This window comes from Mauremys mutica, chromosome 11 (assembly GCF_020497125.1).
Source record: "Mauremys mutica isolate MM-2020 ecotype Southern chromosome 11, ASM2049712v1, whole genome shotgun sequence".
NCBI classification, from domain to species: Eukaryota; Metazoa; Chordata; order Testudines; family Geoemydidae; genus Mauremys; species Mauremys mutica.
In genome coordinates, this window is record NC_059082.1 from 48,633,907 (window position 1) to 48,649,404 (window position 15,498).

At 48.3% G+C, this 15,498-nt stretch overlaps 1 protein-coding gene across 1 annotated transcript in view; it reads right to left on the reverse strand.

Moving 5' to 3' along the window:
- Positions 1–3,176: 3,176 nt before the first annotated feature.
- Positions 3,177–15,498, reverse strand: part of LOC123343767 — a 65,372-nt gene continuing 53,050 nt past the window's right edge. The window contains exon 16 of the transcript XR_006572350.1: positions 3,177–5,781. The gene's annotated coding sequence lies outside the window, so the exon portion shown is untranslated. The remainder of the gene's footprint in view (positions 5,782–15,498) is intronic.

Sequence of the window (15,498 nt, forward strand, 5' to 3'; positions counted from 1 at the left end):
ATCTCACTGCCATGAGGATCAAGGGGAGCTTAATGTCCCATTCTTTGCCTTGATGGTCAATAGTTTTCCTCAGAGCGGTCTTAAGGGTTCAATTAATGTATTCAATGATCCCGAGCTCTGAGGATGACCGGCTATGTGGAACCTCTGCCTGATCCCAAGAGCCTGGCAAAGAACCTTGGTCATCTCACCTACAAAGCGTGGTCCCTGGTCTGAGTTGACTACAAGGAGACTGAACTGGGCGAAGGTCTTATTTAAGAGGACCTTGGCAGTGGTGGCAGCAGTGCAATTCCAGGTAGGATAGGCCTCAACCCATTTAGTAAAGACATCTATAGCCACTAGACAGTACCGATTCCCACGACCGATGCGAGGAAGAGGTCCAATGAAGTCTATCTGCAACTGGCACCATGTGCCCTGGGCCAGGTAATGCTGTAGTGGGCCTTTTACAACGCGACTATCCACATTGTTCTCAGCACAACTTAGGCAGGACTGGATGTGCATAGCCACATCTTTATTTAAGTCTGGTCACCAGGCCACACGGCCGATCCTGTCCGCGGTCTTGTCTGCACCAAAATGACCCTGTTGTGTGCAAGGGTCACCATCTCCTTACAGAGGCACAATGGAAGTACCAAGACCAGGAGGGCCTCTTCGGAGTTCTTCCTTAAGGCCATGATCAGACGATGTCTGTCCTTAAATATAGAGTAGCCTTTATAGTTCTCCTTCTGCAGAAGGCTTTTCACATCCAGATCCTGCTGTTGCAGCTCCTTGATGTCTATCTATGCATTTAGATCAACGCCTGGCTGCTGTATTTTCATCACAGGCAAGGACAGTGTTAGGGTCCACAGATGCTCTTCCCCCAGGAGTGCCGCTTCTTTAGCCAGAGTGTCAGCCTGATGGTTCAACCTAGAGGCTTTGGTGGAGTCTTTACAGTGAGCCTTTATTTTACACAGGACTGTCTCTCCCTCGCAGTTGGTAGCCAGCTCTCATGCATGTCTCAAGTACACTGTGTACTTATTTGGCTTTCTGTCGGCAGATCTCATGCTCCATTGCATCCAGATGGGCATCCAGGATGTAAGTGCTTGCGCAACCCATTCTGAGTCGGAACAGATGCACAAGTGCTTGCTCCTGTCCCCCTCATATAGTACTGCTACTATTGCCACCACTTTCACAGCTTGTGTCAAATGGGGCTTGACAGTTCCTTGCAGCACTTGCTGGGAAGAGGGCTGAAAAGCAGCATACCCAGTCCTTGGGTGGCCATCCTGGTAATAGCTACTTCCATCCACGGACCAGATGGTTAAACCTTGCTCCTTTGCTTTACTGAAGCTGGGTTCAATGGTGACACAATGACTGGGTCCAGTGCTGGAAGTGGGCACCTTCAGTCAGCAATGCATACAGTAGTATGCTCAACTGGGGTGATCTCTGCACTGTGATGTCTCTATTCAGGAGGTTAAGGATCCAGTTGTCCAAACGAGGGGATGACACCCTGCCTCGTTCATCCGACCAGAGAGGACGTACCTTACTGGGGTGTGGGAAGTCTTGAGGATGACAGGGGACATCCCCACCAGGTACTCCCAGTGGCCGAGTGCCCAAACTAAAGCAAGTACCTCCCGCTCGCAGGCACTGAACTGCCTCTCGACTTCACTCATGACTCTGGAGCCATAAGCCAACGGCTGCAGCCCAGTCCCCTGATCCTGCAAGAGGACTGTGCTGATGCCACTATCAGATGTTCCTAGTTGCAAATAGTAGGGACAGTCAGGTTTAGGGTAGGCTAAGGCTTTGGCCAGAGCCTGCTTCAGCATGGTAAAAGCCTGCTGATGGCTTTCCTCCCATTGCCATTCCTGCCCCTTCCAAAGGAACTGCTAGAGTGGCTTAGCTTTCTCTGTGTACTTGTCAATAAACTCCCTGGAAAAACCAGTGAGCCCTAGGAAGGACCGGAGGGCTGATACATCACATGGGGCCGAGAGCTTACGGATCAGCTCCACGCACTGTTGATCCGGCCTCCGTCCCTTTGGACCTAGATGGATTCCCAGGTAAGTGATAGTGTCCGGAGCCATCTGGGTTTTTGCTGGGTTTACAATAAAGCACATCTCCTGGATCTTCCCCAGGACCTCTTCCAATGCGTCCAGATTCTCTTCCCTGGTTGGGGTGGCGATCAGTATGTTGTCCACATAGCTCAGAGTGCTACACTGTTTCCTCAGGGACTTCCACATGGCCAATACAAAACGATGGCAGATGGAAGGAGCGTTGTGTAGCCCCTGAGGAACCCTGGTAAAAATTAATTGTCTGCCTTCATACATGAAGGCAAACTTGTGCATTGATGACCGGTGTAGAGGGATGCTAAAGAAGACATTGGATAAATCAGGACTGAGAAGCACTTGGTGCCTGCTGAGATCGCTGCCATAATCTCATTGGATTTTGCCACTACCAGGGCCAACCTGGGTGTAACTCGGTTGAACTCCCAATAGTCAACAGTCAAGCACCAAGTCTTCAGGTCTGCCTTCAGAACAGGCCAAATCAGAGAATTGCACGGACTCTCCGATTCTATGAGCACCCCTTGCAGCAAAAGGGCCTCAAAGGTTGGCTTCAGGCCTTCTGCAGCTGCAGCAGAGTATTGATATTGTTTCAATGGCCTTGGATCTGGGCCATCCACCCGGACCTCGGCGCTAATCCTGCGGCACTGGAGCTTGTTGCTGGCAAATGCTCCAGAGTACTTCTGAGCTATAGCAGACACATCAGCTTCCCACTGGGGCTTCTCAATATCCTCAGGTGCTTTGAGGGCTGCCACTCGGTGAGACAATTCAATTACCCCATATTGATCGCAGTCTGCTGCTTGGAAGAGTTGACCGTTGGGAAGATCCATGATGACCCTTAGTTGTCGCATTAGATTGATCCCTAAGATCCCTTGGCCACCCAAACTTTGGATACCAAAGGTGATATCAGTGACAGAGTCCTTAATCTTGCAGGTGACTGGAATGGTAAAGGAGACAGTATTGTTGCCCCATGCATACCCTTCCAATACCTTAGTGTCTTGAATGGGGATTCTATTTACAATAGGGTCTCTCTCCGAACAAAGGAGAGAGACCAAGGCACCAGTGTCCACTAACAGCCTTTGGCTTGTTAGGCAAAAAGATACTTTCCCCCAAGAATCAGGCAAGCACAGACAATACTGAAGGGGGGTTATTTGCAGTACCGGAAAGACTGACAAGCAGCTTCAAAAATATGGCGCTGTAGTGGTCAGTTATATACATTTTCTTACAATTCATTTGCATTTATCTGTATATACAGAGACAGACATTGTTCCAAGTTGAGAGAGAATCCTGAACAAAGATAAAGATAAGAACAGTACATACATATAGAGGTCATCTTAATAACATCAAACATCTATGACTACCTTGCAGGGGAAGGAGGCAGGGTGGCGGGTAGGGATGAGTGCTTACAGATATCCAATGGGCTGTGAAGGGAGGGTTTATTCTGTTCTAAGAACTAAGTTACTGGGCAGTGTAACAGGGTGCTGGCCAGAAGAGCCTGGCCAGGTCCCTGTTAGCCCCTCTCCAATTACAGGGATTAGTTGGGGCTGGCAGGGGAGACTATGCCCTGATTACTTGAGCATCGTCACCTGCAGGCCTAATCAGCCAGCCTGCCATATAAAGCTGGCAGGGGGGAAACTAAGGGGAGGGGGGCGGCGGCACCACCACCACCACCACCACCACAAGGGGAGGAGCATATGGCTCTAGGTCCCTGCTAGTAGGGAAAGCTAGCAGTCCCCCAGGGTGTTGGCCAGAAGAAAGTGTATATAGCTGGTGGTGGGAACTAGCACGAAAGAATAAAAGAGCACTGGTGCAAACACTTGAGGTGGTCTATGGCTGAGTTTTGTGGAGGAGCCAGGAGGGCACCGTTACAGCGGGCATTAACCATATAAGCTTATCAATTGTTTACAATTGTCAGTGCCATTTGTGCTACTGAAATATTCCTGCTTGCTTGTTTGGGCCTGATCCTGCTTTCCTCACTAAACGCTTGCTTTCCATGGGCACATCTTTGTTCCTTCTTATCGATAAGCTGAACTAAGTTATCGTGTATTGACAGAAACTATGTCCTTGCTTCTCAGCAGTTTCTGTCTTTTCTGGTGGCTGAATTTTAACTCCTTCTTGACAATTCCCTTCTTTTGACAAATTGAACTTTTAAGTGAGATAAAGTCAATACTTTAAATACTTTGATATACATGATCTGTTTTAGGGTTGCCCGAGGAAGGTGGGAGCAGGGAGGGAGAGGGTAATTGGGGGAAGGGGGTAAAGGTAGGAAACATAGTAAGATTTTTAAGCATGTATATAAAGTACCCACACATGACAAGAGAGGTTAGTAACACAAATATAGAAGGACAATAGCTGTTATTTGGACAATTGTCCACCAGGAGATGGGGCTGTAAGATGCATTATGAACAGGATCTTTCAGTTGGGTGATGGTTTGATTGGAGAGCTGGACTTGAATGCGACCTTTGGTGATGTGGTTATGAATGGTGGTAAACGCAGATGCAGCAGCCAGGACCACTTTGAGTAGTAGCTCCTTGGCCAGTTGAACAGGTGTGTTGTCTAGGTACAGGTTGTTATACCACCGAGCAGCTGCTGTCATTTTAGTGAACACGTGGCTGGGGAGGTGCACATCACCTAGGGTAAATGAGTCAGTAATCTGCAGGCACATGGAAGCGTTTGCCTGGAACAGTAATGGTCCGTACATGTAATAAGATGCAGCGGTGATGAAACACCACTGGGTAGCGGATACTTGTACAGCAACTTCACCATCTGCAAGAGGAAGGAGATCCACAACAACAGAAGAGGATGAGGTCATAGGGCGAAGGGTAGAACAGGAGTACACGTTGTAATTGTCTGGTTTTGTGCAACAGTCTGAGGTTGTCATCAGTGTAGCATTGTCAGGGGATGGTGTCAGGTATCCAGGCAGCCCTACTTCATACACCATATTATTAGCCACATATTCAATAGACTTTAAATGGAAAGAAGAAGGAAACACATGAGTAGAAATGACAGAAGGATATACAAGAAGGAAATTGAAGGAGGAAGGTGAGTCTGGAGGAAGTAGAGAGGCTACTATTAGTTGTGTAGAGATGCCTGCAGTGTGGGCAAGGGTGGGGGAGGAAAGGGTATGGGATGGGGGGAAAACCCAGGCATACATCTAGCATATCTTCTTTTGCAATGTTAGATTACGAGCCAGCATATCACAAGCACGACCTTTAGCTTGAGACTTGGACAAGTTGACTATAGCATCTGAGGTTTTCTTAATGATTTTGAAAAATCCTCTATGGCTACATCAATTGCAGTCAGAGCATAAGATAACCCAGTGTTAGTATGTCTAAGGGCTTGGGTGGTTTGGCCTTTGACCCAACATTCTGTGAACTTGCATTCCGAAATTGGGGGTACTGTATGTGTGTGCCCACATCCCCTGAAGCTAAATACCCAGTTACAGTCCAGATCCAGTGAAATGCAGGGAGGGAGCCAAAGACTGCTCCCAGGCTGTGGTAGCTGAATTGAGACCTTGGAGCCTGGATGTTTTCGGAGGCAAGCTGTAACCACGATAGGTCCCAGGCGGTCTGGTCTGGGGGCAAGCCAAGTGTCTGGTTTCTTTACCCATTCACCGCTGCCTCCTGTAGGGAGTTGCACATACTGGCCAGCTTTGAAACAGGTATCTTGGGTAACATGTACCAAGAGCAGATCCCAGGAGGCTGCATCAGGTATGTTTGCCAGGAGGATTAACGTGGGGAGTCACATTTGTTACCTAAAAGGATACAATATAAACAAAATGAATTTATTTATATATTTTAATTCTGGTTTTATGAACCCATGTTGGAATTTCTTGCACGTTCACAGAGGTATTTGTAGGGGCCAATACCATGACCTGATTTCCCTCCTGTACGTCCGCCCAAGAGGGGGTCTGGCTTAAAAGGGTGCACTGCTACAAGGAACCAGTATGCCTTGCTGAAGTAAAGAGTAAATAATATTACCTACCATGTCCATGGCCTCAGATTTGAGGGGGTATTGCTTAGTAGGTGGAGGAAATTGACTGGTAACCTGGATGGGTGGGCAAAGATAAGCAGGCATCGAACTGCAAGACAGCTTATTTTCTGCCCAAACAGAGGGGAACCTGGAACATAATTCTTGAAAAAGGGGTTAGATGTATCCCAAGGAAAAGCCACAGATTTGGCATTGCAAAAGAAGAGAGAAATGTATCATTGTGGAGGGGGATGGTATGAGTATGCATAAGTTTATCAGTAACTGTACTCTGAGCAAGACTGAGAGTTGCTGCAAGGTCGCAAAGGATGTCCATGCCCAGAATAGTCCCCTCTGCATTTGGAGCTACATAAAGGGAATGGGTCCAAAAGAATAGATTAGATTCTACAAGAACAGGATAGCTTTTGTAAGCCGTGAGTTGTGCACCTCCTACCCCTGAAATAGTAATATACTGTTTAGTAGTGGGGAGGGGGAGGTCAGTAATGGAAACAGACCCTTCCGTGTCCATGAGAATTGTGCATGGCTGGTCCCTTATCCATGCTTGTAAGTGTGGCCTCAAGGGATTTATACCTAGCGGGTCATAGAATTTAAAAGCCTGGCCACTTCCTCTTTACTCAGGTGTGAGTAAGGGTTGGCAGTTGGTTGAGACACTGGGTGGGGCTGTTGTTGGTTACCCAGGGTTATTCGGCTTGGACACCCAGCTGCCCAATGTCCGGTCTCTCCGCACACAAAAGGCTGGAGGTAGGGGAGGCAGTAGGGGCAGGACCAGGAGCAGGTTGAAAGGGCAGTGAAGTACTGCAGGGATTCAACTGGCCGTGATTTTGTCCCTGACTAGGCTTTTGGGTTTTGCGCCTGCCATTTTTTCGGATATGCCCGAGACGCCCACAATTATAGCAGGCTACATTATCTTTTGCTGTTACCACAGCAATGCGAGTAGCTTTGCTCCTTATTTCTTTAGCTTGTCTGGCTTCACGTTCAGAGGCCCACATACAGATGGATTCATAATCAGAGCCTGGCTTCACTCCCAAATTAAGGGCTGTTCGCAGGTGGGAGTTAAAACCTTCCTTTAACATCTTTAAAAATGTCTGATCCGTTTTCTTTGGGTCTGCAATGCCTGCATTGCTGGAATACATTTCCCACTTTCTCTCACAGTACTGAGAGGCCGGCTCACCCTTGCCTTGTACGCAGCCCACAATCAGTCCCCAATTTCCAGCTCTGTTTCCCAAGGCTTCTTGGACAGCCTCCTTAAACTCAGGGCAAGTAAGGGTCATACCATTTTCAGATTCAAATATAACAGATGCCCAAACCCCATTTCGGTGTCCTTCTGTAGGGATCTTGGCCCATGATAGATCGGGGCATTTAGCTTTTTGTTAAGATATAAAGATCCCTGGGATGTAACGTATAGGTGGTGTGACAGACCCAGGCCAGTGGGGTACAGGAGTCTGGTAGAGGGCAAATATACTGGTCACTGGCTGAGTAGTTTTCTGTTCCCTGAGTGACCAGAGCAGGGGCTGCACTAGCATAATCAGGGACCTGCTAGAACCAATTCAGGCAGACAAGCTGATTAGAACACCTGCAGCCAATCAAGGCAGGCTAATCAGGGCACCTGGGTTTAAAAAGGAGCTCACTCCAGTCAGGGAGTGGGGAGCCAGAGGAGAGGAAGTGCGTGTGAGGAGCTGAGAGAGAGGGTGTGCTGCTAGAGGACTAAGGCATACAAGCCTTATCAGACACCAGGAGGAAGATCCTGTGGTGAGGATAAAGAAGGTGTTTGAAGGAGGCCACGGGGAAGTAGCCCAGGGAGGTGTAGCTGTCATGCAGCTGTTACAGGAGGCACTATAGACAGCTGCAATCCACAGGGCCCTGGGCTGGAACCCGGAGTAGAGGGCGGGCCCGGGTTCCCCCCAATGCCTGATCAGACACAGGAGGAGTTGACCCAGACTGTGGGGAAGATCACTGAGGTGAGCAAATCTGCCAATAAGCGCAGGACCCACCAAGGTAGAGGAGGAACTTTGTCACAGTGGTAACCATCTAGCTTATTCTTTTCCAGAATATCAAACTTGGGTCTTTGGGCTTTAAATCAGGGAGATCTTTTAGTAAGTCCCTCATTTCCTTTGTGCTGAGAGGAGTGTACTTATAAATATTATGAGCCACTCTGTTTTCACCTGTCCCAGACCACCGAGTGGTCACTTGGAGAGGGGCCAAGGGAGCACTGGCAGTTAATTTGGGGTTAAAAGAGGGGGGAGTAGGAGGAGGGGGCCAATTATCTTGATCTTTCCCCGTGTGAGCCAGGTTCCAATTTTGAATTTGTTTCTCAAGGTGTTCTCAATTAATTTCATGTTGGTCTTTATCAGTATCGCTGCTTGAGTCAGGGTCAGAAAAATTACCCTTCTGTTGTATGGTAGCAAACAATATGACGTGCAGAGAAGTTGTTTCATTTTAGTTTTGCTTTTAGAGCCTTGTTTTCTACTTCAAGCTGACTTAGCTTGTGGTTGAAATCTGTCTTTTGATTCAGCAGTTTCCCTTTCATAAAATCAATGAGTCTCCCTCCTGTGGAGGGCGTCACTGATGTTCCCCGGGGCCAGTCAATGAGTCTCCCTTCTGTAGAGGGTATCATTGGTGCACCCTGGGGCATGATAATGAGTCATCCTCCCCCCCCCCCCACCCGGAGGGTATCATTGATGCATTCTGGGGCAATTCATAAGACATTGTATCCCAGCTTCCTGAAACTCACTTAAGCAGTGCTTCAGGGGAGACCGATTGAGCACACCCTTGTACCCTGTTTACTGCAGGACACACTCTGGTGCTCAGTACTTGGCAGTTCAGCCTTCGCCTCCAGCAATCCCTTCACCCCAGCAATCACTGCAGCCCACACCCTGGTGCTCAGTACTTGGCCACAAACACAGTCTCGTTCAGTCCTCTTGTCTGTGTGCCCTATATGTGGTTTGTATTAAATAAAGGGGTGTGTGGGGGTGCTTCAGAGAGTCCCAAACCAAGGTTTGTGCTAGAGGTGGTAAGTAAAAAGGTACTCACCTCTATCCCTGGCTGTGAGAAACTCTCTGAGGATTCCTGATCACATCCTGCTTGCTGCGCCAAAATTGTTAGGCAAAAAGATACTTTCCCCCAAGAGTCAGGCATGCACAGACAATACTGAAGGGGGGTTATTTACGGTACCGGGAAGCCTGACAAGCAGCTTCAAAAATATGGTGCCGTAGTGGTCTGTTATATACATTTTCTTATCAATTCATTTGCATTTATGTGTACATACAGAGACAGACATTGTTCCAAGTCAAGAAAGAACCCTGCACAAAGATAAAGATAAGAACAGTATGTACATATAGAGGTCATCCTAATTACATCAAACATCTATGACTACCTTGCAGGAAAAGGAGGTGGGGTGGGAGTGGGGGTAGGGATGAGTGCTTACAGATATCCGGTGGGCTGTGAAGGGAGGGTTTATTCTGTTCTAAGAACTAAGTTACTGGGCTGGCATTAACCATGTAAGCTTATCAATTGTTTACAATTGTCAGTGCCGTTTGTGCTACTGAAATATTCCTGCTTGCTTGTCTGGGCCTGATCCTACTTTCCTCACTAAACGCTTGCTTTCCATGGGCACAAGCTTTGTTCCTTCTTATCGATAAGCTGAACTAAGTTATCGTGTATTGACAGAAACTATGTCCTTGCTTCTCAGCAGTTTCTGTCTTTTCTGCTCACTGAATTTTAACTCTTTCCTGACAGGCTGACTTGTCCGAACTTCCCCTTGGTGATCGCCAGTGTCGTGGGCCTGCCCCAGGCATCCAGGTGGATGGGTGCCTTCCTCTGGGGCTGCGGGGATTCTTGGCCCCATCATGTCAGGTCGGGTGACAACCGGCACAGATGTTGCTGCAGACTGCTCTTTCTTTTTCTTTTGAGCCAGATGCTGCACAGCTCCTCGGTCAATAACCCGTCAATGTCCTCTTTCTTTTCGAACTTGCACAGTTGCTTCCAGATCATGTTGTGAAAAGACTTGGCCTCCTTAGCCAAGTTGCTGCTTGCCAATCCAGATGTCTTGTGTGGAAGGGCAGGACTTTTGGTGGTCAGTGGGCCTTTGGAAGGTCACGGGCTTTTGGGGCTATTGCAGGGGCTGTTCTGGTTGCTAGATGGATGCTGCCTGGCATATTCCTGCTTGCCGGACTTGGTCACCAGTGAGCCCCTTTTCTCAGAAGCCAATGAAAAGGCCTTTCGTTGCAGCTTATGGGCTATCCGAAAGTGGTCCTCTAGGTCTTTCAGGGAGGTGATTGTTGACCATTCCCAGGGCAATCCTTAAAGTAGGATTTAAATCCTACACGGCTGCCTCAACAAACTCCAGCATGTCGCAGGAGAGTGCCTCTGCCAACCAAAACAGAAGTTTCTTTCTGTTTAAGTAGTGTTCTGGACATTCCCCCAGATGCTGCCGCTCTGAATAGTATCTCCCAATCAGATTGTGATGGGGAAAGATCAAGACATGCTTCTTCAACTTTTTAGAGGGCTTAGGTTTTTCCCCCATAAGGGCTTCCCAGCTGCAAGAAAGCTCTACTAATGCCTCTGCACCCTGGAACAAATCATGAGCCCAGGGATTTTTACCCTTCCCAAAAAGGTGAACACCAGACACTAAAGAATCTTTATTATGTGCCTGTATCCAACTGCTTCTTCCGTAGGCCCACACACTCATTGTGGCAACAGGAATAGTCCTTGTTCCATGAGCCTCAGCCTTTCGAGCTGTTCGTCTACTGCCTGGTCTTGGCAGAATAAACGGGCCGGTACGGAGGACCGGTAAGAAAGAGACAGACTGACTGAGGGAGGGAGGGAGAAGCCTGCTCCCTGCATAAGAATAGTTTAAACTCAGCTGTTCCCTGATGGTTCAGCCCCCAGGGCTAGGTTTCTGGCATCCTTGTTAATTTCACTCACAGTAGCTGGGGGGAGGGGGTCAAGGGGAGGGTGTTTTTGACCACGGCAGGGGCCGTCCTTTTCTGCCCCTGGGATGAGAGGATCTCTCCAATACTAATATACACAATAAATACAAGCATTTGGCTGCACAGCTTAAATCCAGAGCTAATAAAAGCAGGTGGAAGGGGAAAATTCACTGTCACATTGGTTTCTCGTCTCCTCCCTCCCCCTCCTCCAGCCAGGCTGCAGACAAGGCTCTGCATTCCTCCCTCCCCCCACCAAGCAGGGGTTTTCCTCTAGGCTCTAGCTTGCATTAGGGAGACTGGCTGAGATGCCTGCTGCTGCCTGCAAAAGAACAGTTTAAACTCAGCTGTTCCCTGTGCAGTTCAGTGCCCAGAGTTAGGAGCCGTTTCTGGCATCCTTGTTAATTTCACTCCCAGTTGTTGTTGGGTGTGTGTGACCATGGCAGGGGCAGTTCTTTTCTGCCCCCGGGATGAGGGGATCTCCTAAACACAATCAAAATCAGGAACCATTTCCAAGTTCAAATCTATCCCATTCCCTCCCTGGCAGAGGATCATGGTTGTGATGTCCAAACTGCTTGCAGATCCTCTTTGAAATGTTACTGTTTAAAAAAAACAAACAAAAAACACGGAGAACATGGTGGAAAGATGTCATGATGATTAGGGTTTATTTTGGGCAAAGCAATTTTGCTAAAGCAACTAAAGATTCACAGGGAAAGCAAATAGCCCCCATAGACAAAACCACAAAGGGATTGGAGAGGAAAACTGAATATTAAGAACATACATAAGAAAGGTCGTACCGGGTCAGACCAAAGGTCCATCTAGCCCAGTATCTGTCTACCGACAGTGGCCAATGCCAGGTGCCCCAGAGAGAGTGAACCTAACAGGCAATGATCAAGTGATCTCTCTCCTGCCATCCATCTCCATCCTCTGACGAACAGAGGCTACGGACACCATTCTTACCCATCCTGGCTAATAGCCATTTATGGACTTAGCTACCATGAATTTATCCAGTCCCCTTTTAAACATTGTTATAATCCTAGCTTTCACAACCTCCTCAGGTAAGGAGTTCCACAAGTTGACTGTGCGCTGCGTGAAGAAGAACTTCCTTTTATTTGTTTTAAACCTGCTGCCTATTAATTTCATTTGGTGACCCCTAGTTCTTGTATTATGGGAATAAGTAAATAACTTTTCCTTATCCACTTTCTCAACATCACTCATGATTTTATATACCTCTATCATGTCCCCCCTTAGTCTTCTCTTTTCCAAGCTGAAGAGTCCTAGCCTCTTTAATCTTTCCTCGTATGGGACCCTCTCTAAACCCTTAATCATTTTAGTTGCCCTTTTCTGAACCTTTTCTAGTGCTAGAATATCTTTTTTGAGGTGAGGAGACCACATCTGTACACAGTATTCGAGATGTGGGCGTACCATGGATTTATATAAGGGCAATAATATATTCTCAGTCCTATTCTCTATCCCCTTTTTAATGATTCCTAACATCCTGTTTGCTTTTTTGACCGCCTTTGCACACTGCGTGGACATCTTCAGAGAACTATCCACGATGACACCAAGATCTTTTTCCTGACTCGTTGTAGCTAAATTAGCCCCCATCATGTTGTATGTATAGTTGGGGTTATTTTTTCCAATGTGCATTACTTTACATTTATCCACATTAAATTTCATTTGCCATTTTGTTGCCCAATCGCATAGTTTTGTGAGATCTTTTTGAAGTTCTTCACAATCTGCTTTGGTCTTAACTATCTTGAGTAGTTTAGTATCATCTTGAGTAGTTTAGTATCAGAGAAATTATTGTGACTCCTTTGAAAGAAATAGTAGTTTTCATTCCAATCTATCCTCTTTATATATTGATTTAAACACCTGAAATGTCCTTAGGACATGGGGTGCAATCTCAGATCTCTTTTTGTTTTGTCCTGCCTGCAGAGTGCAGAGGCTGAAATTGACAAAACTTTCTCTAAATATCTTGTATATTTCATGAAGGCTATTCCAGTTGTCCTTCATTCACCCCTGACTCTCCCCTCCCCTCCCCCCCAGCTCCCTCCCTGGCTGGCTGGCTGTGGTTTTTGCCTTGGTTACTTACTCCTTGGCAGACCCAGCCCAGCGGCACCTGCTGGCTCTCTGCAGGCAGCAGCCCACAGGGGCTGGTTGCTGGGGTCGCTGCTGGTCGGTGGCAGGCTGCAGCTGCATTGTTTGTGACACATTCATACACATACAGTATGTATTACTATCCCATGGGGAGGGCGCCGGTGCTCTTTTGCGGGGTGGGGGGACAGGGGAGACAGTATTTCTGCTGCTCCAGAGGTGAAAGTAAACCAGTCCGGTCCGGCGTACCAGCAAGAGCCAGTACGCCATGCTGGACCGCATCGACTTCCATGGCGGGGATTCAAAGGGCTCTGGGCTGCCCGCGGCTCAGTGTACTCCTTTCAGGCAATCTAGAGAGCTGAGATGTCTGATGTGCTTCCCAACAGTTGCAGCAGCAGCACCTCCAGACTGCCACTTAGAAAGGCAACCCCTTCCCTCGGCTGTGCAGGCCCTAATATGCCCTGCTGTTACTGGGCAGATCATAGGTCACATGGTTTGCTTGGTTTCCCGCCTTTCGGTAGAAAGGGTGGGAAACTACACCTGAGGAGGGGGGAAGAAGGGCAGCCAAGATGGATTCCCAGTTATTTGAGCATTTCAAGATGGCGAACCTAAGATGTTAAGCACCAAAGTTTTTCCCCTACAAAGCGGGTCTGTTGGACGGGGTGCGTCAGGTATATAGAATCATAGAATTTAAGGTCAGAAGGGACCATTATGATCATCTAGTCTGACCTCCTGCACAATGCAGGCCACACAATCTCACCCACCCACTCCTGTGACAAACCCCTCACCCATGTCTGAGTTACTGAAGTCCTCAAATCATGGTTTAAATACCTCAAGGTGCAGAGAATCCTCCAGCAAGTGACCCGTGCCCAAGGCTGCAGAGGAAGGTGAAAACCTCCAGGGCCTCTGCCAATCTGCCCTGGAGGAAAATTCCTTCCTGACCCCAAATATGGTGATCAGCTAAACCCTGAGCATGTGGGCAAGACTCACCAGCCAGCACCCAGGAAAGAATTCTCTGTAGTAACTCAGATCCCATCCCATCTAACATCCCATCACAGACCATTGGCATATTTACCGCCAGTAGTCAAAGATGAATTAATTGCCAAAATCAGGCTATCCCATCATACCACCCCTTCCATAAACTTATCAAGCTTAGTCTTAAAGCCAGATATGTCTTTTGCCCCCACTACTCCCCTTGGAAAGCTGTTCCAGAACTTCACTCCTCTGATGGTTAGAAACCTTCGTCTAATTTTGAGTCTTTTTCCTACCCTAGAAATATTTTTGGGAATATCAACATTTTTTCCACCTTTTGATGCGGGGTGGATCAGGACTGTGGCATGGGGCCCGTCAGGTATGTAACCAGGGGTAGAGCGGGTCTGTCTGATGTGGCTGGGCAGGTACGTAACGTGGGGTGGAGTGAGTATGTCTCATGGGGCTGGGCGGGGACGCCATGCTGCGTGGAGCAGGTCTGTTGCACGGGGGTCAGTGTGGATGCAATGCCACCTGGAGTGGGTCAGTCTGATGGCGCTGGGCGGGTACGTAACATAGGGTGGTGCGGAACTGTGGCACGCAGCTGGGCGGGTATGTAACGCGGGGTGAGTGGGACTGTGGCACGGGGCCCATCGGGTATGTGACATGGAGTGGAGTGGGTCTGTCAGATGGGGCTGGGCGGGTATGTAACCGGTGGAGTGGGACTGTGGCACAGGGCCTGTCGGGTATGTAACGGGTGGAGAGAGACTGTGGCACGAGGCCCATCGGGTATGTCATATGGGGTGGAGCAGGTCTCTCGCATGGGGCTGGGAGGGGACACAATGCGCTTGGAGCGGGTCTGTGGCACGGGGCTCATTGGGTATGTAATGTGGGGTGGAGTGAGTCTGTAGGATGGGGCTTGGCTGGTACATAATGAGGGGTGAAGGAATGTTTCATGGGGCTTGGTGGATATGTACCATGGGGTGCACCGGGACTCTGGCACGGGGCTTGTCGGGTACGTAACGCAGGGTGGATACGTAACATGGGGTGGAGCGGGACTGTTTCACAGGGCTGCGTGGGTACATAACATGGGGTGGAGCGGGTTTGTGGCTCGGGGCTCATCGGGTACGTAATAAGGGGTAGAGCGGGTCTGTCAGATGGGACTGGGTGAGTATGTAATGGGGGGTGGAAAGGGTCTGTGGTACAGGGCTGGGCAGGTACGTAATGAGGGGTGGAGCGGGACTGTGGCATGGGGCTGGGCGAGTATGTAACACGGGATGGCGCGTGTGACATAACATCCCATAAAGCTTTATAGAAATATGCTTATGAGTGTAAATATGACATAACTGGAATATGTTTTATGCTAGATATGCCATGTAACATATCTTTGTAAAGGTTCGTATGCATGTATCATTTTTATATCTGAAGTTATGAGCATTGGCTCTATGCTTGTATTTAAAGTGTTTGCTGTAGAAAGCACCTAAAACAGATTT